We start from the raw sequence: 22,126 nt of genomic DNA, 5'->3' as shown, positions 1-22,126 counted from the left end.
GAAAGAAGTAGAAGAAATGTTGGCAAGAGAGTCCTCTAGAGACTGAAGTCTTCTGTTAACCCTCTGTGGAGCACTAACAACATAGTGGAGCCACACCCCTGATGAATGACGCAATAAAAAGGCAAGCGTTAGAACGAGTCCAGAGGTACGTGAGAAGAGAGAAAGCAAAAATCAGGGCCGAGAGCGAGCTCGCAGCAGAAGCCGCCTTTGACGCCCTTGCGGAACTCTTTACAGAAGTCCCAATGGCACATCAAGCCCTTCCTCCTCCTGCTGGAGGTCCACTTCCAAGCCAGATCCGTCGTGGAAATATTGATGACAGGCCAGCGAATGTAGTCCCATTGCCAGTTTTTAAGGGAGAGTACAATGAAGACCCCGATCTTCATGTAGCAGAGTTTATGGTAGCATGTGTGGCTAACAATGCCAGAACCCCTGAGCATTGGTTAGCAATATTCCCCGCCACTTTCAAGGGCGCGGCGTTTCAGTGGTATGAGAGACAAGCAGCAGGAACTTTTGGCACATGGGACGACCTGAAGTTGGCCTTCCTCACTAAATTCAGGCGTGAAGGTTTTGAAGAGCGGATGAGAGAGGAATTTATGAACCTAAGTCAGTCCTCTGGAGAAAGAGTGGAAGCTTATGTCTCACGAATGGAATCCATCCTGAAGAGATGGACTAACCATAATCTAGATGATGGCATTCAGAAGGGAGTGTTTCTCAGAGGATTACAACCAGAAGTCCGTAAGTTTGTGGAGCTGTAAAGACCAGCCACCCTGCAAGCTGCAACAGAAGGTGCAAGGCTGTACGATGAAGTGGAAGCTAGATTGGCGATGAATTCAGGAAGAGGAGTCCTACCTCCTCTGATGCCAGGAATGATGTACCCACCAAATGCAGTTCCAAGGACTGTTCCCTATCCCTACCAACAGATGCCCCCGGTATCACAGTTTAGTGCACCAAGTCCACAGTGGCCACCATCCATGCCTCAAATGGTGGCTTAACCACAACAACAATGGTCCCAACCAATTTCCTCAATGCCAAATCAGCAGCAACAGTGGAACCCTACCAACTGGAGTCAACAGCCAATACTTCAAACAGGAGCTCTGAATCAGAACCAGAACAGAGACCCCTCTGTACCAGCCCAACCGGTTTATGCAGTGATTACAGAGACTCCTCAAAACTCTACTGCCAGTACGTCCGGAGGAGAAAGCTTGAAGGACTACTTATCCAACTCAGTTGCAAACATCAAAAAGGAGTTGATGGATGTGATTACAGAGCAGCTACAGACTCTGAAAGTGAATACCGCGAGCATATCCAACGTTGCAGGAGAAGGAAGAGATGTGATGCGGTCAAATACTTGGCGTGGTAAGTGTCATCAAGCAGGCCATTTAGCCACTGAATGTACACGAAAACCAACTATTCCTGGGGCCTTCTGTTCCTACTGTTTGCGGAAGAACCATACAGAGGACATTTGCTCCTAAAGGAGATGCATGATAGGAGAAGGAAGGAAGAAGATGCAAGATTCAACTTGTTGGAGTCCAAAATGACAACACAAGATATTGGACCCAAGCCTAGAGAGTTTGGTCCTAATTTTGGACCCATAAGATTTCCCTCTCAAAGTTATAGAGGAAGACAGTCTAGCGGTGGTCAGAGATCAGAAGTGGAGTGTTATAGATGTGGAGAAAAGGGACACATTTCACCAAATTGTCCAAATCCCAGAAGGTCAGTGGATTACAAGCCCTTATGCAGTCGATGCAAAGGAGAAGGCCACACTGCAAAAGACTGTCCAAGCCCAGCCCCAGTGAAAAACAATGCTACTGATAGTCCGGCCAAGGCCCAAGAGCCTACCTCCAATTTGGTGGAATTGGAAGTTGCTGCCATCACGCGTGCCAAGCAGAAGGAACCACCTATCCAGAAAGAAAATAACCCTCCTGTCAGAATAGTGAAGTTCAATCTTCCACCAGAAGAACAGAAGAGAACAGAGCCTAACAGTGCCGTACAGAGCACTACAGTGCCACAGAGAGTTACAGAGACAGTTACAGAGACAGGACCAGAGGTCCAGGATACAGAAGAGGAGGAAGTGCCACAAGTGGCAGAAGAAGTTCCTGTAATTCCTCTGTTGGAAGAAAGAGGAAAAATGAAAATGGGTGTTGCCCCATTCCCTAATCGGTTAGAGAAGCCAGTGGATCCTATTAAGGAATACGATCTGGTCAGAGATCTAGATACCTTTAAACCAAACCTTACATTCTGACAATTATTGATGTTGTCTCCCAGTTGCCGGAAAAGGTTCAAAAGTATACTGACAAGAAGACGTGGTTTAAGGATTGCTCCCTCAACAGCAACAAAGTCCAACAAGACTCCAGAGCCTGTAAAAGAAGTGGATGTGGCTAATGCTTTCCTAGATCCGGGTACTCCAGAGACTGGCATGTGGATAGAAGGCTGCTTCATTGCAAATGCACTGATTGATGGTGGTTCATCAGTGAACATTATGACGTATGTTACAATGAAGGATCTAGGCTTACAAGGAGTGCAACCAACCCAATGGCTCATCAGACTGGCGGATCAGAGTAGAATCAAGCCTTTGGGCATTCTCCCATATGTGAAGACTACAGTGGCTGGAAAAGATTATTGGCTAACCTATTTGGTGGTGAAGCCAAACTCTTATGGTACATCCTATCCTCTGTTACTGGGTAGACCATGGCTTTTTGAAGCCCGAGCAAGGACGGATTGATTCAAAGGAACCTTGACCTTGGGTAGAGGACCTAACAAAGTGGTGCTGAAACTGTATGGTTCTCAAAAAGGACATGGATCCACCTCCTTGGAATTATCTTCTGACTCCCCTAATGAGGCTACAGATGGAACATCAGCAGACGAAGATGCTGTCAAACAGATCCTTCCCAAGAAAACAGTGGCACATTCCTTAACAGTGGATACTATAAGCCGACTTCCAAAAGATGCACAGCCATTATCAATGGGTGAATACCTCCTGCCTGAACCAGGAATGACTTCTGAAATCACTTCTGACTGTGAGATAGAAGCATGGATGTACTGCTCTCCCTGTTACATGGCCATAGCAGAGACAGAGACAGAGGCAGAAGAGGAAACAGAGAATCTGTTATTCTATTACAGAGCTCCTACAGAGACAGAAACAGAAGTAGAGACAGAGACAGAAACAGAAGCAGAGACAGAAGCAGAGACAGAAGCAGAGACAGAAACAGAAGCAGAGACAAAAGCAGAGACAGAAGCAGAGATAGAGACAGAAGCAGAAACAGAAGCAGAGACAAAAGCAGAGACAGAGACAGAAGCAGAAACAGAAGCAGAGACAGAGATAGAGACAGAAAAGGATGGATATGATATGGACGAAGAAGGTTATGAAAGTAAGCTAGAAGAATCTATCCCACCTGAAGAGGATACATTTGGAGAAGAAGTTCTAGAAGCTTCAGAAGCAGACGAGCTCATGTTATGGGACAAAATGGTGATGGTACCATTTGGTCTGGTAAATGGATCTTCTTATATGCAAAATTCTTATAAGACGTGGGTTAAGAAGAACAAGCCGTCTTTTAGCAGTGGCTCCTGCTGTCCTAACTCATCCTTGCCAAAAAAAGATGATGATGATGCACCGTGCCAACAAGCACCAATCCAACTAACCCAACAGGCATCAGAGGGTCCTTGTTATGTGACATGCTTGGATGTGTCATCTTCAGAAGAGGAGTCTTCAAGCCAAGAGGTAATTAGTTTTGAAACCAAACCCAAAACGGCTCTAATCCCATTTCAACATCTCAAGGAGCAACCTAAGTCTCCACCAAAAGAAGAAGTTGGTTCTAGTGGGACATCAGAAGAGGACACCACTCCCTTGAAGGAGTCAGATCTGTATCCAGAAGCAGTCCGTGGGACCTTCATCCGTGAAGTAGAAGGTGAAAGGCAGTTAACCTTTGTGGATGCAGATGGCATTGAACGCCACTTGAAGGTGGGTAGCAGCCTCCCAGAGGAGGAGTTGTCAACCTTGTACAACTTGTTGAAAGAGAATTTGGACGTGTTTGCATGGTCTTACAAAGACCTAAAGGGGATTTATCCCACAATATGTCAGCATCATATTGACTTGGAGCCTGATGCCAAGCCAGTACGGCAACGACAGAGGCGAATGAACCTGAATTATTCCACATTGGTGAAAGCGGAGTTGCTGAAGCTTCTGGAAGCCGAGTTCATCTATCCGGTGGCAAATAGTGAATGGGTTTCACCCATCGTGGTTGTACCCAAGAAGAATGGAAAATTGCGAATATGTGTGGATTTCCGAAAGCTCAATTCTAAAACAAAGAAGGATCACTTTCCTATCCCTTTCACAGACCAACTGTTGGACACAGTGGCAGGACATGAGCTTTATTCCCTTTTGGATGGATTCAGCGGATACAACCAAGTCCAAATCGCAGAAGAGGACCAATCCAAAACAACCTTCACCACAGAATGGGGGACCTACGCTTACCGAGTGATGCCATTTGGGCTCTACAATGCCCCTGCTACTTTCCAGCGAGTCATGATGGCCGCATTTCAAAATCATCTGCACGACTTTATTGAAGTATATTTGGATGACTTTTGTGTCTATAGTTTGATCCGTGAACATTGGGAGCACCTGGAGCAATGCTTTGACCGATGCCGGGAGCATGGGATTTCCCTCAACCCCGACAAATGCATCTTTGGGGTCTCTTCTGGAGTTCTGTTGGGCCACATTGTCTCTGCACAAGGGATATCAACAGACCCTGCAAAGATTGAAAAAATAGCAGCTCTGACAGCACCCACCAACCTCAAACAGTTGAGGGGATTCCTAGGCCATGTGGGTTACTACTAAAGGTTCATAGTCCATTTTGCAACAAAGGAAACCTCCTTGCACAAGCTTCTGAGGAAAGATGTAGAGTTTACTTGGATAGAAGAATGTGACAAAGCCTTCCACACTTTGAAGCAGTGTCTGATTGAGGCACCCATTCTGCAACCTCCTGATTGGACGAAAGAGTTCCATGTACACACTGATGCATCAATTGAAGGCTTAGGTGCTGTCCTTTGCCAGAAGGGCTCCTCGAAGTTGGATCAACCGATCTATTACGCAAGCCGAAAAGTCACTGATAGGGAACGGAACTATACAGTGACAGAGCTGGAGTGCTTGGCAATGGTGTTTGCCCTAGAGAAGTTCCGCCATTACCTCCTATCTACCCACTTTAAATTTTATGTGGATCATGAGGCCCTCTCCTTCCTGATGAACAAAGCGGATGTGAAAGGACGAATGATGAGATGGCTCCTTTTATTCCAGGAGTTCGACTTTGAGGTAATTACTAAGCCTGGTCGTTCCCATGTTTTGGCTGATCATCTGTCGCGTATCCCACAAACTGCAGACGAGGAGCAGGATGATCCAGACCTCCCTGATGCTTCCTTATTCTTGGTAGAAACTGTCACTCCCTGGTATGCAGACATTGCCAATCTGCTAGCAACCCAACAGTACCCTCCTGGTATTTCTAGTCGGGAGAAGAAGAAGCTTATACTAGAATCAGCCCCATACACCCTGCTAGGTGGTGCACTGTACAAGAAAGGCAAAGATGAAGTGCTTAGAAGATGTGTCGTAGGAGAAGAGATTGAGATTGTTCTGAAGGCTTGCCATGACGAGCCATGTGGAGGTCACTTTGCAGGAGAAGCTACAGCCAGGAAGGCTTTGCTAGCAGGTTACTGGTGGCCTACCATTCATAAGGATGCCTATGATTACTGTAAAAGATGTGATGCTTGTCAAAGAATGGGGAAACCCACGAAGACAAGTGCCATGCCATTGCAACCTATCCTTCCTTTGAAGCCGTTTGAGAAGTGGGGCATCGACTTCGTAGGTCTAATTGATCCTCCTACCAGAAGGAAACAGAACCGATACATCCTTGTATGTACGGATTATGTCACAAAGTGGTGTGAAGCTAAAGCCCTAAAGCGAGATGATGGTAACAGCGTGGCCCTGTTCATGTATGAAAATATCATCACCCGTTTTGGCAGTCCCTTAGAGTTGGTAAGTGACAGGGGCACTCATTTCCTCAACAAAGTCATGGAAGAGTTAACTGAGTTGTATAAGATCCGCCATCGCAAGTCCACTCCTTATTACCCCAGAGCCAACGGCCAAGTCGAAGTCACCAATCGCATCCTCTGCTCAATTCTAACAAGAATAATTGCCGCACATCGTCGTGATTGGGACGATCGACTTACAGAGGCCCTCTGGGCGTACAGAACCTCCCATAAAGCAGCAACAGGACAGACACCCTTCCAGCTAGTGTATGGTACAGAAGCTGTTTTTCCTGTTGAACTGGAATTATCCTCTTTGAGAGTGGCCATCAAAGAGCATTTGGGAGACGATGATTCACTGCAACGCCGTCTCCAGCACCTGGAATGTTTGGACGAAATTCGTAGGGTGGCTCTCCAGTGCATGGAAGCCACGCAAGCTCGACGCAAGGCTTACCATGACAGCTTCATCAAGCACAAAGAGTTCAAAGAAGGTGATTTGGTCCTAGCCTATGATTCACGATTTGGCAAGTTTCCTGGCAAGCTCCAACAATGGTGGATGGACCCCTATAAGGTACTTGCCGTCAACCCTAATGGCTCTGTCCAAGTACAGACCGTTGATGCCTCTGATGATCCCTTTCTCATCAATGGATATCGCCTGAAGAAGTACTTCCCTCCTTGGGGATCTTGACAATTACGGACACTTGATCCTTTCCCTCGTTGGCGCGGCACTGTACTTCTTATGATGCTACTTCTGATAGCCGTTCTTCAGCCACTTCTGATGAAGTGGACGCAACCCTCTGTTCCCTCAAATCCCCCTTCCAGCCTTGATCTCTTATCCTCTATTTTCCACCAGCGACTGTGGCGAGGTTGGTCTTGATACATGGTCTTTCTACGATTCCCTTGCTCAATTTGAAAAAAAGAAAAAGAAAAAAATTATAAAACATATCGGTCATGGGAGAAAAGGACTTAGGTTCCTATCATGCCAACCTATTCTTCGAGAAAATGTGGAAACACCCTCGGGAATAGGGAAAAAAAAAGAAAAAAAAGAAAAGAAAAAAAAAACAACTCTGTTATGAGAGAAAATGAAGAAATTCCCTGTCATAGCAGGCCTCGTTCCAAGAAAAGGTAGTAAACACCCTTGGGCGAGAAGCTGGCTGTGGAAAAGGTGGTAACACCCAGCAGTCCAGAAAGTGGATTCATTAATTGATATCCCTAGGATTCAATTCCGAAGCTGCCTCCCTTGGTACGCTGTGTCCTGGGTCTCTCTGTAAAGCGTCTAACTGTCCTCTAGCAGACGACATGTTCCTGTCCAACACAACGTTCGATTTAATGGCTACCTCCCTGGGTATGCCTCTTCAACAACTGATGATGCGATCTTCATCGACAACCAATCGAGTGATGTGAGCTTTCATCCAACGGGATGGGAAAGTGAGTATGGGTTGCCCTCTATATCTATCAACAGAGCGTGAGACAGAGGGTGGGTCGAGAGACCAGTCTTTTCCCTTCAAATCAAATGAGAGGTGAGAAGTGTGAATGAAGTGTTGCACGCACGGGATGGGCCTCTCAATGCACAAAGCACGATTTGTTTCTGTGCACTGTACTATAAGGCTCCCTGGCCTTCCTTCTTGCACCGTATGCCGGCACAGGGCGGGATGCACTGTTGCACCATCAAATGCACACAAGGCATACAATCTTTGCACAAGTGACCGTGAGGATTACATCAATGGGTTTCAGGAAAAGGCTGCCCTCCTGTATCTATCAACAGAGCATGAGACATAGGGGGTGGGATGAGTGTGACTGGAGTTTCTTCAATCAATTACCGAGAGGTGAGATTGAGGGACGTTACGACACTTGGAGTCAGGTATGTTCCCGTTTCCCTGTGCACCCACGGGATGGGTCTTTGCCGTCATCACAAGACACGCCACCCTGTTCTGTACACTGCACTGTAAGGCTCCCTTGCCTTCCTTCTTGCACCTATGCCAGACGGGTTGGACGCACTAATGCACTATCAATTGTGCACCTTGGCATACTCTTTCTGCACCATTCCCCCCTTGTCGATTTCTCAACCGGGCATGAGATATGGGTTTCTATCATTATTCCTCGAGTGATATTAGTCATGGGACGAGTGACTGTTCTTTCATTTCATTTGTGTGACTACGAGTTGAGTGCAATATCCCTCATCATCATCGACAAATTTTCTGCGATTCCTTCAACCAGCTACCTCCCTGGGTGCTGCCGCGTGGTCCCTGCCATGACGAACGTGTGCCGAGAAGATGTCTTGGTCCCTCCAGCGCCGACAACAACCCTGGACGTGCCATCGACACTCAACCTTGATTCTTGACGAACCGGGCCAAGTTTTTCTAACCCTCCCACTTTGGTTTCTTCGTGACGGTCATGTTTTAAGTGTCGGGACGTTAGTGGATGGTCTGTGGCGTGGTCCTAGGTCCCTGTTGCTCGGTTAACCCTATCCGTTAAGGTCTTAAGTGTGGGGACGTGTCCCTGCGCGTCTACATTGTATACCCCTCTGCATATGCCTTACCCTGTTCATGCATGTAGGCCATGACTTGCTTTTACCGTAATGGGATCCCTTCCCACCCATCCGGTTATGTTCCACCCACCCTTGGGGCTGTTCCCTTGTAGTTTTTTTTCATTTCCTGCTTTTGTGGTCTTACTATGTGAATGCACCCTATGTTCCCCAAAGTCCACATCCAGCCTCATAGCCCTGTTCCTCCCTTTGCCCTGACCATTTTTCCTTTTTACCTACCCCTATTCCGGTGCACAGTTTTTGCATTATTAATTTTTGAAGCATTTTGCGTACATTAGCCGGTTTTCCATGTGAACGCACTTTGCTTGCTTCGGAACCGTGATCTGATGTCATAGCCCTGCCAACCACTTTTCCCCTGATATTTTTCCTTTTTCCTCCGCATCATTCCGATACACGGTTTTTCCTCCGCACCTACGGGATAGGTCTTTGCCGTCATCACAAGACATGCCACCCTGTTCTGTACACTGCACTGTAAGGCTCCCTTGCCTTTCTTCTTGCACCTATGCCAGACGGGTTGGACGCACTAATGCACCATCAATTGTGCACCCTGGCATACTCTTTCTGCACCATTCTCCCCTTGTCGATTTCTCAACCGGGCATGAGATATGGGTTTCTATCATTATTCCTCGAGTGATATTAGTCATGGGGCGAGTGACTGTTCTTTCATTTTATTTGTGTGACTGCGAGTTGAGTGCAATATCCCTCATCATCATCGACAAATTTTCTGCGATTCCTTCAACCAGCTACCTCCCTGGGTGCTGCCGCATGGTCCTTGCCATGACGAACGTGTGCCGAGAAGATGTCTTGGTCCCTCCAGCGCCGACAACAACCCTGGACGTGCCATCGACACTCAACCTTGATTCTTGACGAACCGGGCCAAGTTTTTCTAACCCTCCCACTTTGGTTTCTTCGTGACGGTCATGTTTTAAGTGTCGGGACGTTAGTGGATAGTCTGTGGCATGGTCCTAGGTCCCTGTTGCTCGGTTAACCCTATCCGTTAAGGTCTTAAGTGTGGGGACGTGTCCCTGCACGTCTACATTGTATACCCCTCTGCATATGCCTTACCCTGTTCATGCATGTAGGCCATGACTTGCTTTTACCCTAATGGGATCCCTTCCCACCCATCCGGTTATGTTCCACCCACCCTTGGGGCTGTTCCCGTGCAGTTTTTTTTCATTCCCTGCTTTTGTGGTCTTACTATGTGAATGCACCCTATGTTCCCCAAAGTCCACATCCAGCCTCATAGCCCTGTTCCTCCCTTTGCCCTGACCATTTTTCCTTTTTACCTACCCCTATTCCGGTGCACGGTTTTTGCGTTATTAATTTTTGAAGCATTTTGCGTACATTAGCCGGTTTTCCATGTGAACGCACTTTGCTTGCTTCGGAACCGTGATCTGATGTCATAGCCCTGCCAACCACTTTTCCCCTGACATTTTTCCTTTTTCCTCCGCATCATTCCGATACACGGTTTGTCCATTATTAATTTTTCGGTTTTTTACACCTTTTTCGTGCGTATTTTTGACATTTTTCCATGTGAACCTGCCTTGTTTGCATCGGAATTCCAATTTGATTTGACAGCCGTGTCCCTTGTTCCTTCCCCCACCTTTTTCCTTCTTCCTCCACCCTCTTTCGACTTTCGGATTTTTACTTATTAATTTTTAAATATGTTTTCGGGAGTATTTTTGGAGTTTTTCGCATGTGAACCCCTCCTATTTCCACCGAAACTGTGGTTTAACATGATAACCCTGTGTCACTCCTTCTTGCGGACATTTTTCCTTCTTACTGCATGTCATTCCGGTGAAAGGTTCATCCGATATTAATTTCCGATCCCATTTTCGGGTTTGTTTTTTGGGTTTTTCCCATGTGAACGCGTCTTATCTCCATCAAAATCATGTTTTGATGAGATAGGATTGTTGGGCACATCTTTCTGCACAGTTTTCCTTTTTTCTGCACCTCATTCCGATACCTCGATTTTTCGATATTAATTTTTAATTGTGTTTTTGGTTCGTTTTTTCTATTTTTTGCACGTGACCGCCCTTTACCCCTCCTGGAATCTCCGTCGTATATTTTTCTTCTCTTCCGCCTGTCGTCCTGCCCACTTTTTGTTTTTACGATATTTCGTTTTGACGTCCGGATTGGGAGTTATTAATTTTTCTTTATTTTTACGAATATTCGCGCGCCTGTTTTGCGCGTGAACGCGCCCTTTTTCGATTTTACGCATCCCCACGCGCCTTGGTCGTGTCCGCATGACCCGTACCGTCATCCCGGTGCCATTTCAATCCCGTCACGGTAAATTTTTTTACCCCGCCCCGCGCACGTGCGCGGGACGGGGGTATGCGCCCTTGGGCCCTGCCTACCCCCCTTGGCCCACCCTCTACCCCCCTTGGGCCTGCCCACCCACCCTACCCGCCCACCCTGCCCACCCACCCCTTCCCCTCAACCACCCGACCCCTTCCCCCCAACCACCTCCCTCCCCATCTCCCTTCCCTCTACGTGTCCTGCCTCCTCCATTTCCCTCCTCCTCCTCCTCCCTTCCTCCCCCGTTTACTGCCCGCTCCGACGCCGGCGACCTGCGCTCCTTCGCCGCTGTCTCCTCCTGCCCCGTCGCCGCCTCTATGGACTGCTACGTCACGTCGCCGCCGCCTCTGCGTCAACGCCGCCTGCGGAACGCCTGGGTCGCCACCTCTGGAGCCTGCTGTGGACGCGTCGCCGCCGCCCGCTGGAGCCCCCAGTCACCGTCGCCGCCTCGTCACCGTCTGAGCGTCGCCGCCGACCTGCCAGCCCGCCGCCGCGTGGATCGTCACCGCCGCCTCTGGGACAGCGCCTGCAGCCGCGTGGACCAGCGCTCCCCGGCCGTGCCGCCGCCTCCTTCTCCTCCACCTCCTCTAACCACCTCCTCCTCCTCTAACCACACTCAGGTTAGTTACTAACCTTGGTTTAGTTAACACTAACCTAAGTTCAATTAGGTTAACAACTAACTTCACTCTAGTTCAAACACTAACCCTAGTTAGTTTCACCAACTAACCCTAGTAAGTTGTCCCTAACCCTAACCCTAACCCTAACCCTAACTAGGATCCCACTAACCCTAACCCTAACCCTAACTAGGATCCCACTAACCCTCACCCTAACCCTAACTAGGACCACTAACCCTAACCCTAACTAGGATCCCACTAACCCTAACCCTAACCCTAACCCTAACCCTAACCCACATTAGGTTACCTAACCCGCTTTAGGTTAGTTTCTACTAACTGGACTTATCTGACTTATCCAACCTGACTACCCTCACTTGACTTGACTTGGGCAGACTACCATGACTTACCCATACTAACCAGACTTAACTGACTTCCTTCTAATTTACTTATCTGATTAACATGATTTAATTAAATTTTCCATCAAAATAATTCAGAAAAATTTCTAAAAATTCCCTTTACTTTTTGCCAATTTTTGGAAATTTGTCCGCTGGAAATTACCACCCCCACAATTTTTGCAAATTAAATATTTCCTCATTTATCCCCCAAATTGCCAACAAATGTAGAAAATTCATTTAAAAATAGTAAAAAATTCTAACAAAATTCTCAAAAATTCTAAAAAATTCCCCTCACCCCCCTTGACCATTTTTCATTTATTTTTCTTTTTAAAATATTATCATACATGGTACCCCTATTATTATTTATTTTTTTTAAAAAAACACAAACAAACAAACAACCACACAAACAACACCCTCATAAACAAAAAAAAATATAAATAAATAAATAAATAAATAACTAAAAATCTCAAAAAAAAAAAAAAAACAACAACAACAACACACATCCACAAAACATAATAACCTCACAAACCAAAACCCACCATAAATAATCACCAATTACAAAAATTTAAAAAAAAACAACCAACAAAAACCAAATCAACCCACCCACTAAGGTGTTGTCTTTGTTGTTTCGTCAGTGGTCTTTACTTTTCCTTTACGGGATTCACTTCTTTTGGGGGACTCTTCCGTGCGCATTTCTGCATTACATACACACCCCTTCCAGGTATTTATTTTATGTGCTTTATTTATTTTCATTTCCCCCTTAATCACAAATTAATTGTTAAAATGAACTCTTTCTTCACCCACCGTTTCCACGCGCATTCGCGCTCAATATACACACACATACTTTTTAATTAAAATCAACCCGCCGTTCACTTCGCACGCGCTACGTACGCTACAGAGGCACTTTAATTTTTAATTAAAATAAACTAGCCGTCACATGAGCATGCGTTGGCAAAAAAGCGCTCCACATCACCTTAATTTGTAATCAATGAACTTGCATTTAGAGACCCAGTCGGGTATCGAAGTCCGGGATTCGAATTAATGCACCGCTTCACCTAATAATTGGTAATTTAATTTATAATAAGGAACCGCCGTTTTCTTGCTAAGGTTTATCACTTAATAAAAATTCACCCATTCTTAATAAGTTATTAAAATGAACCCTTCATTAAATTAATTCCCCCTCACTACACTTAATTCCCCTTTTTAATGAACCGTTTCGTGGGATGGGTATGCGCAGTCCTTAGAGTTCTATCAACGATGTAGTCTTGATATGTGTCAGATGTGATATTGTTTTGGTTTACTGTCTTTGTTACGGTTACGGGTCCGGTATGAAGTTTTTTTCTTTTATTGCCTGATACGGGGTTTTGGGTGTTTGTCTGATGCATCGCATGAAGCTTTCGGTCGCATGTGTCTCAAGGTCATGTCGAATTTTTTCTAGGTTGTGGTTTGCTTGGGGTTAGTTGGTCGAGTCACGTTTTCTTGTTTGGTTATTCTCTTATCCTTGGTTTTTTTTGTCTGTTGCTTTCCAGGCATTCTCCTTGATTGTCTGTGTTTGTGGTGTGTGTGTAACCATCTGAATGGCGCCTTCTCATGCTCCTCCCCCTATCCAGTACGTTCCATTCGTCAGTAGGGATTACTCTTCCCTACTTACTTTTGAGCCTCTCACGAAGGCGGGCCTTGCTCCTTTTGTGGCTACTTCTTTTCCCTTGCTTCCAGAGGATCCGTCGTTATGTGATGAGTTTCTGGCCTCTTACAGCAAGAAGACCGGACTAGTCCAGGGAATTTCTATGACTTTGACACCTCGCGGCTTAGGGAAGGCTCTGTCTCTTCCCTCCAAAGGTGAACCTTTTGTGACCACTCATCAGCTTTTCTCTAATGAAGAGATTCTGAAGCTGTTGCAAAAGCAGACCAGGGAAATCCTCGATGTTAAGAAGGTGATAAACTCTTCAGGAGTTTCCTTTTCTATGATCACTGATCCCGTATGGAAGACGATCTGTCAATTTCTCCAGGACAGGTTTATGCCTGCCAAAACGCCATCCCAGTACTTGTCCAAAGAGCTTTTTACAGCTTCCAGGATGGTGTTAAAAGGAGTTGCTATTGATTGGAGCACTTACCTCCTCACTAAAATGGATTAGCATTTTGTTAAAGTCACCAGGGGTAATGTTACCAATGTCACATATGGATCATATTTGTCTGCCTTCTTGACCTATTCAGGTTTACAGAAGACTGTGCCTCCACCTCCTCCATCAGATCCAGTACCTCCTCCTCCCCCTTCAGATGAGTCAGAACCCATTGACATAGAGGATGATGATTCTCCGCCTCCCCTGGTCATACAGCGCAAACGCTTGAAGAGGGTAGCGGATAAAGCTCCTTCCGTACTTCCTTCAGTACCTATCCCTGCTACTTGTGGCAGTGAACTCCCTGGGTATCTCACTTGTACTAACCTGTTGAGAGCACATCGAGAAGGCTCATTGGACATCTCAGTTCCCTCTCTGAACAGTCTCGTCTCGGGAGATGCCATTCCTTTCCTCTGCAAGGATATTCAAAGTTCCATTGAATTATCAGTGATAGCTTGTGTTCAACAGCTGTACGCGTCTTTTTATGAAGAGCTCATGCAGTCTAAGGACCAGTTTCATAAGGCAACATCGGAGTTAGCTTCTGCTAAGGATACCCTAGCAGATTTATTTAAGCAAATGGAATAGCAAACCCATCTGTTTGCCACCCAAAGCGATGAGATCTCTTCTTTGAAGACCCAGTTACTCGACGCTCAATCCCAGGTTACTAGCCTGTCATCAGAAAAGGAGAGGATGTCCAGAGAAGCGAAGGAGTTCCAAGCTATCTTAGATGACAAACTTTCAGCTTTACAGATTGCTAATGACACAGTGGCAAACCAAGCCTCCCAAATCCAGCAGTTGCAAGATCAACTTGCAAAGTCCCGCTCTATTCCTCCAAGCCCTAATGTTCCATTGATTCCTTCTCTTTCACAGCAGGACTAGGCTGCTCTTCAGAGACAGGCTACTTTGTGCCCTCTATTCCAAGATAAAGTCGAAAGATTGCAGTCCAGAATGGACTTATTATGGTCTACATTTGAGCAGTTTCAGGAATATGTTCTACCAGACCATTCTTTCTTTGTCCACTACCACTTACAGAAGTTGGTCTTCTATATGAAGCTTTCTACGATGGATTTATCTCTTCCAGAGGATGGATGGAGTGGGGCTTGGTCTGCTGAGTTGTTGACAGAGGTAGTCAGAATGGTCTTTGAAGATTCTGTCACACCAGATACCATGTTGATGTCATACATGTATCTACAAGGAGACTTGTTAATTCCAGATGAGGTGGATATGGCATGGTATGTGGGGGATGTGGTCTTACAGGCTGTTTTGTATGTCAATCATTTGGAGTTGCGCATAGCTGACATGTTCCAGAGTTATTCCTCCAAAGTGGCTGATTGTCATGATCATTCCTGGCATCCTATGATTGATTCTGTGGTCCTAAATCAAAGACAAAACACAGCTCCTACCTCTGCCCCGAGTACTAATCAACTGAGGATGGATCTCTTAGCCTATCTTTCAAAACATAATCCATTTGATGCTACCTTCTTTGATGCCTATCATAGACAATCTCTCTTGGGACCTTCTGTTCCTACCCTCCTCTATTACCAACAAATGGCTCACCGCTATGCTATATATCTTTCCCTTTGTCAATCTAATTCCACAACTATTTTACCCCTTCTTTTCTAACCTTCATCTTTTCCTCAAATTCCCATTTTTACATATTGTTCCTTTATTGAGGATAGGGTATTTTCCCCTTCTCTGCCCTGTTCTTCTCCATCCATTAATGTACCCTCTACATTTCCTATTTATCAGTTAACACCCTTCCTTAGTGATTCCCTCCAAATTTCTGCCACTCCTTCTTTAACCTTTTCTTCCTTTTATGATTTTTCCTATCCCTCCCTTCACCCACTCTTCCTTATTCCATTACCCTCTCCTAACACTTCTATATCTCAACCACCTCAGTTGGTTAGTGACTGTGACGGGTTTGATAATCAGATTTCTAGAAGACGGGGATGGAGTTCGGATGATTGCCTTACAGGACCTCATATCAATTGGCCAGTAATTCCAGGAGAATGGACAGCTTCCAGTCAAGCTTATCAGAACTATGTTCATTTTGCTCAGCAGTATTCACAGTCTGCAGATCCCTCAGTGAGATTAACTGCTCACTTTGCTTGGTACCTAGCATATATTCATAGGCACTCTCATAATGATTCCAAGCCTATTCCAAAGTTGTGCATGAATGTCAATGTAAGCATTGATTCCCAGCAGCTGGATATATTGTATTTTCATGCCCTTTGTTTACCTAGCAGATACCTGGTCCTGTTGGAAAGGATGTGCTGTCTCCAATTTTTTCAAAATCCTCCCAAAAACTTTGTAGATGAATCCTTATCTATGGATCGTTTTCGACAACATCAATCTTTCAAGAGGGATCATCTTCATTGATACCTTTCCAATGTATGGTGGATGCTTTTTAATGAAAATCTCTCTTTTTGGAGGAGTCATTCAGATGGTTGTATTGTGTATTAGTGTTTGTGTTGTGAGTTCATTTATGTAAAACGAACATGGTGGTTTCCTATTGGATTTCGTGTGCGAGCTACGTTTTGGAGAATTGTGGTGATGGGGTCGTGGTTGCAGAATTGAAGTTGATGCTGATGAAGAAGAAGAAAACTTTTATATCCTTTACAAATTTGTTGTCATTTTTAGTTTGATAAGAAGTGTTAATGTATAAAGGGTTTTCCTTTCTTTGTATTTTTATATCAGAACCAGGTTATAAGTTGGGGTCGTGGTGGATGGATTCTTTTTGAAGTTAAATGCATTTGTATTCCCTTTTTCCTGGGTCGTGAGGACGCTTCCTTATTAAGTGTGGGGATATGTTGAGTGTTGAAATGACTTGTTTTTTGTTGTTTTTGAGAGCTGAATGGTTGATTTTATGAGATGATTGATTGGTTTGGAAGTGGTTTGAGAGTGTTTTGGATGATATTGATTGTGTTTTGGAAGTTCATGATGATTATTAGTGGTTCTGTGATGTTCTGATAGGTTCTGATTGGTTCTGTATACCTTCTGTTTTGTTCTGTTTTGGTCTGTTTTGTTCTGATTGTCTTCTGTAAAGAGGGATGGAGTATTGATTGATGAAGATTAAGATCTTGTGAAAGTTTATTGAATAGTTTGTGAGAGTTTGGAATGGTTTGAGAATGAGTTATGTGGTTTTGATGATCTTCTGTAACCTTCTGTAGGTCTTCTGTAGAGCCTCTGTTTCTGTTCTGTTCTGTTCTGTTTTGTACTGTTCTGTTCTGGTACTGTTCTGTGACTGTTCTGTATACTTCTGTATGTGTTCTGATGGATGAGAGTGTAGCTTGGGAAAGTTTTCTAGCCTTGGAAAGAGGTGAATACAAGTGCAAAAGAGCTGAAAGAAGTGGAAGAAGTAGCTGCTGAAGACTCAAGAGAAGACTAGAGTGAAGTGACAGTAGTGAGCTATGAAAGGACACTGTAGTGGCTCTGGTGACTTTTCATATCAGACATACCTCTTGGGAGGGGTATCCACGACCTAAGAGAGATTATTGAGAGTGATTTTGAGAGATTGTAGTGAGGATATGATGTATTATTGATAGAGAGAGAGAGAGAGAGAGAGAGTCAGAGATAGCCAATTCTACTGAAACAGAGTGATTGTATATGAGAGATTGAGAGAGAAGACTATGAAGATATTGAAGATGAATACTATGTGATGTATTTCCATTCAAAGATGGTGCATTCCTTTGCTTTCTTTGTTCTATTGATGGATTTTGTGAAGATGTTGAAGAATATGGTTGATTCTATCAAAACCGTGGGAGGTCTACATGATGCTGCATGAAGATTTGTTGTGCCTGGTGTTCTTTTCTTCATTGTGATCATATGAAACATGATAAACAAGCTTGTTGATGTTACAAGATAGATTTTCTTGCAAGAGAATTCCCTTTTCCTTGGTGTTCCTCTTAGGGCTCCATCCCCTCCCTCTCCCTCTCCCTCTCTTTCTCTTTCTCTCCCTCTCTATCTCTCTTTCTCTCTCATTTCCTAAACAAGCAAAAAATAAAGTGATTTAAACATTAAACAAGCAAAAGGGAGAGGGAGAGAGACAATGCACTCTCCCTCTCTTTCTCTTTCTCTCTCTTTCTCTCCCTCTCCCTCTCCCTCTCCCTCTCTTTCTCTTTCTCTCCCTCTCTATCTCTCTTTCTCTCTCATTTCCTAAACAAGAAAAAAAGAAAGTGATTTAAACATTAAACAAGCAAAAGGGAGAGGGAGAGAGAGAATGCACTCTCCCTCTCTTTCTCTTTCTCCTTCTCTCCCTCTCCCTCTCCCTCCCCCTAAAGCGTTTACTCTGCAAGTTTTTGACGAGAATAAACACACATTTATTCTGCAATTTAGATGCACAAAACAGAGGTGTGAAAAAAAAACCAGTGAGCATGTGGCTTTGCAAGCCACATGCTCTCTGGGTTTTTCTCTCCCATCAACATCAAATTGTATGCTTAGGAAAAACAGAGAAAGATTATTTCGAAGATTTTTGTACTGAAAAAAAAACAATGTATGTAGAACATGAAATTTCATATATATATAGATGAAACATTTTTACATGATGAGTTCTAGTGCTTGTGACCTCAAGCATGGTCATGGTTGCAAGCACTAGCTAAAAGTAATATATATCAAAAATGAAAACTACAAGCGAAGGGGAGGCATGCATGCATGGGGCTCCTCTACATCTCCTCAGAAGAGATATCATCATCGCTACCACCACCGCCACCGCTGCCGCCAGCGCTACTACTAGTCCCCCCTTTGCTATCCTCAACCGCATCAGGGTTTGCCTACACAAAGAATTAAGGTATATAAATACCATTACAAACAATAAATTAGAGTTACCTATACTTTTCATGTAAAAAATAAAACATACCTCTTCTAGTTGTGGAATCCTCATGGCACGATTATATTGCTCCTCCGTAATGAGTCCCTCGTAGAAATGCTGCCAAGTGGACACCCGATTATGACCTCCATGATAGCCTACCTCTCTAGGAGTAGGCATTCTACCAACGATATGATACTATAAAACAATTTGAACATACAACGTATTAGAACACACTACATAATGAAGTGAAACAAATTACAAAATTTAATTTAAAAAAATAAATCAAATAATACTTACAAACTCAGCCTCCCATGACTCCTTGCCACCCAATCCATAATGCGACGATCCCATGGGTGCCATCTGGATACGTCACGCCTCTGTATGCTGGCGACTTGTCATTTTCTCTGCTGCTCTCTTCTTGGCCTCTTTCCATTCCCTGCGGTGGCAATTGGGTAATTGGCCATATCCAGGGCGTCCCTGCTCTTGTCTCCGCAGTGACTCCTTGGCGCGCGTCATAAGATGAGACCTCTTGTTATGAAGTGTGCCTGTCACCTTTGACCGTCCCCAATCATCTGAGAATCGTGAATTCTTGGGATTAGGGTATCTTCTATGTACTACCTGCAGCACCTCTTGCCACAAACCATTTTTTTTGTGCTTGAAGGGAATCATGTAATCTTTGTATGTGGCATGCATGACACTCCTCAAGTAGGCTATCACTTCTCTCCCCTCAGAGTCATGCAAGATACCACCAACATCAATGACAGAGTAGTACATTTGTGGAGGCTCACATCTCTCATTTCCTGGTGAGGGTGATCAAGAGCTACCTCCTAGGCAACCCCCACAAAGCCCTCGACCTCCTCGTCCTCCCGCATGACTCTCCCTCCTCCCTCGACAGGCACTACCCTCTACCTCACTCGATGCACGTGCTTCTGCAGATGCATGTGCTTTGGTCAAACCATGTACTTCAGCTCATCCCAGTGCATCAGCTGATCTGTGTGTAGGCATAGTGCATGGAGTACCTGTTAGTAGAGGTGTGCCAAGGTTTGGTGTTTGTACGGCAGTGCTAGGCAAAGATGTGATAGGTGTCCTAGACATCACACTGAAAGCCTCCTCTCCAGTGGGAGGGTGACCAAGATAATTGGTCATCTCTCCCATGAATTGCTCCTTGTTTGGAAAACCTCCAAAAAAACTACTAACACCTCTAGAAAACTCCACTAAGGTGTTGTTTATGCGTTCCAACTTAGGATCAGTGCTGGAAGATCCAGGATTCCACATCTACACAAGAAAAATCATATCACCCTGTGCAGATAAAACATATTACATGCTACTTCTATATCTGTGTCTCTGTGTGCATTTGTCAGCACGTCTATTTCCGTGTCTATACCTGTGTCTACTCTGTCAGCTGGACGTGCCAATAGACGCGCACAGTGGGACCATCTTTTTCAAACTTGGTTAAGAAACGCGCAAAAAAACCTCCATAAATGACAGTCTATAGCATGTAAAGAGAGAGAGAGAGAGAGAGACAAATAGACAAAGAAAGCAAACAAGATTGAGAGAGAGAAGAATAACTCACATTCTTTGCTTGTTCCGACGGGTGGCAGCTAGGTTGCAAGCTCCTTGTCCTCCTTCTCCCTTCCCTTGGTAAGTTACTTGAATCTTCTTCTCTTCCTTGCTATTTGGCTCTTGTTCTTTACTCTTTGGCTCTTCCTTCCTCCAGTCCTCTTTTTACTCTTATTTCCTTCCCTCATTGTCTTCATGAAGTGATAGATAGACATGATTAGTGATGTCGAGCTCGAACTGTAGAAAACGCGCAAAAAACGCAAGAAAGCATTGGTTTGAAAAGAAAGCCACAATTTTTTTTTAATTTTTTTAATATTTGCTTAGCGCATCTGTAAGCGCGTGTAATTGCACAGATAATACTTATTACACGCGCTGATAGACGCGCAGTAACAATTAAACTGATTAGATGCTAGCTTTTGGTTGTTTTTGGATCACCATGACATGACTTTCCTAGTCTTTCAATATCAAAATGTTTGCCTCCATGTTGTAAGTATCAATGCATACATTTAGGGAATATGACATATATACCAAATGAAATCACATTTGTCCTTCTGATCGAGGTGTAATTATGTCGTATATACATCTAATCATGCCCTATACATGCATACAAATATACATCCAATCATGCCCTATACATGCATACATGCCACATAGATGATTAGATGCACGCAAGGCAATCAAGACTTTGTTTTCTTTTTAGCACTCCATCACAAACCGTGATCCTATAGATTTGGAGACTCGATGTACAGAGAGACATGGTCTCACTACACTCATTGATAGATTGTATGTGCATAGTGGTCCAACAAATCAACCATCTTTATTATTTGCAGGCATTATATATTTGCAGGTATTCAATATATAATTGCTTTATGGAACATTATTTAGCACATGATGCTAGAAGGTTAGCATCACTAATTTACTACACACATTGCTATCCATGTCAATATATGCATAAAAAAATGCAGCTACTTGTTGCGATGCTAATAGTGATTGATTTGTAGAGAAGTATATACCCATGCTTTTAGTCAATTGGCACATATGTAGTGACTTACTAGACCATCCCACTTGCAATTGCATGCAAGTATCAATAGGTGGATAAAGCACTAATGGTTTTTAGCTAGAGAGAGATAATGCAATGAAGGTGTATACGAAAGAGATAGAGAAATGCATATTAACCATAAATCAATCAAAGATATGTACATGAAGTGACTCGATATAGTAATTAGAGTATCATCATTTTTAGGATGCTCCATGGACTTCTGCAAGTTCCCATAACCTTGAAGTAGATAGCCAACCACATTGTCCATGGAAGGAAAACTTGACCTCATTAAATTAACCAAGTTAATTTACTTATACATTTCATAGATAAGAGATTTGTAGTTGGCTTGTTGTTATTGCAAAGTATCCTTACAGTGATCTATTTTAGTCACCAACAAGTGGACACACTGGCTAAAGATGATGAAAAGAGGACTTGTGCACATTGGCTACATGTGGTCCATCTTATCTAAAATTATATGTGAGCTATAAGTGCAACTTGACATGATTGGAATAGCTTGCACATGCACAAGCCAACTGATTTACATCAATCTACTCATGCTATGAATTGGCATGCATGTCTTGCTTTTGCTTTGATTGTATTGATTGTGATATATATTCCTCGAGAATAATGAGAATCAAGGGACTACCCTAAAAAGTGAGGGTACTCCCTTGAATCACCGATTAAGCTTTGATCTATAAGTTTATGCATGGCTAGATTAAGTGCACAACAAATGAGACAT

The sequence above is a fragment of the Lygodium microphyllum genome, chromosome 16, assembly GCF_053477565.2.
Source record: "Lygodium microphyllum isolate KBCC chromosome 16, Lygodium_microphyllum_v1.1.10, whole genome shotgun sequence".
In the NCBI taxonomy this organism is placed as follows: domain Eukaryota; kingdom Viridiplantae; phylum Streptophyta; class Polypodiopsida; order Schizaeales; family Lygodiaceae; genus Lygodium; species Lygodium microphyllum.
Note: the sequence above shows the minus strand (reverse complement) of the source record.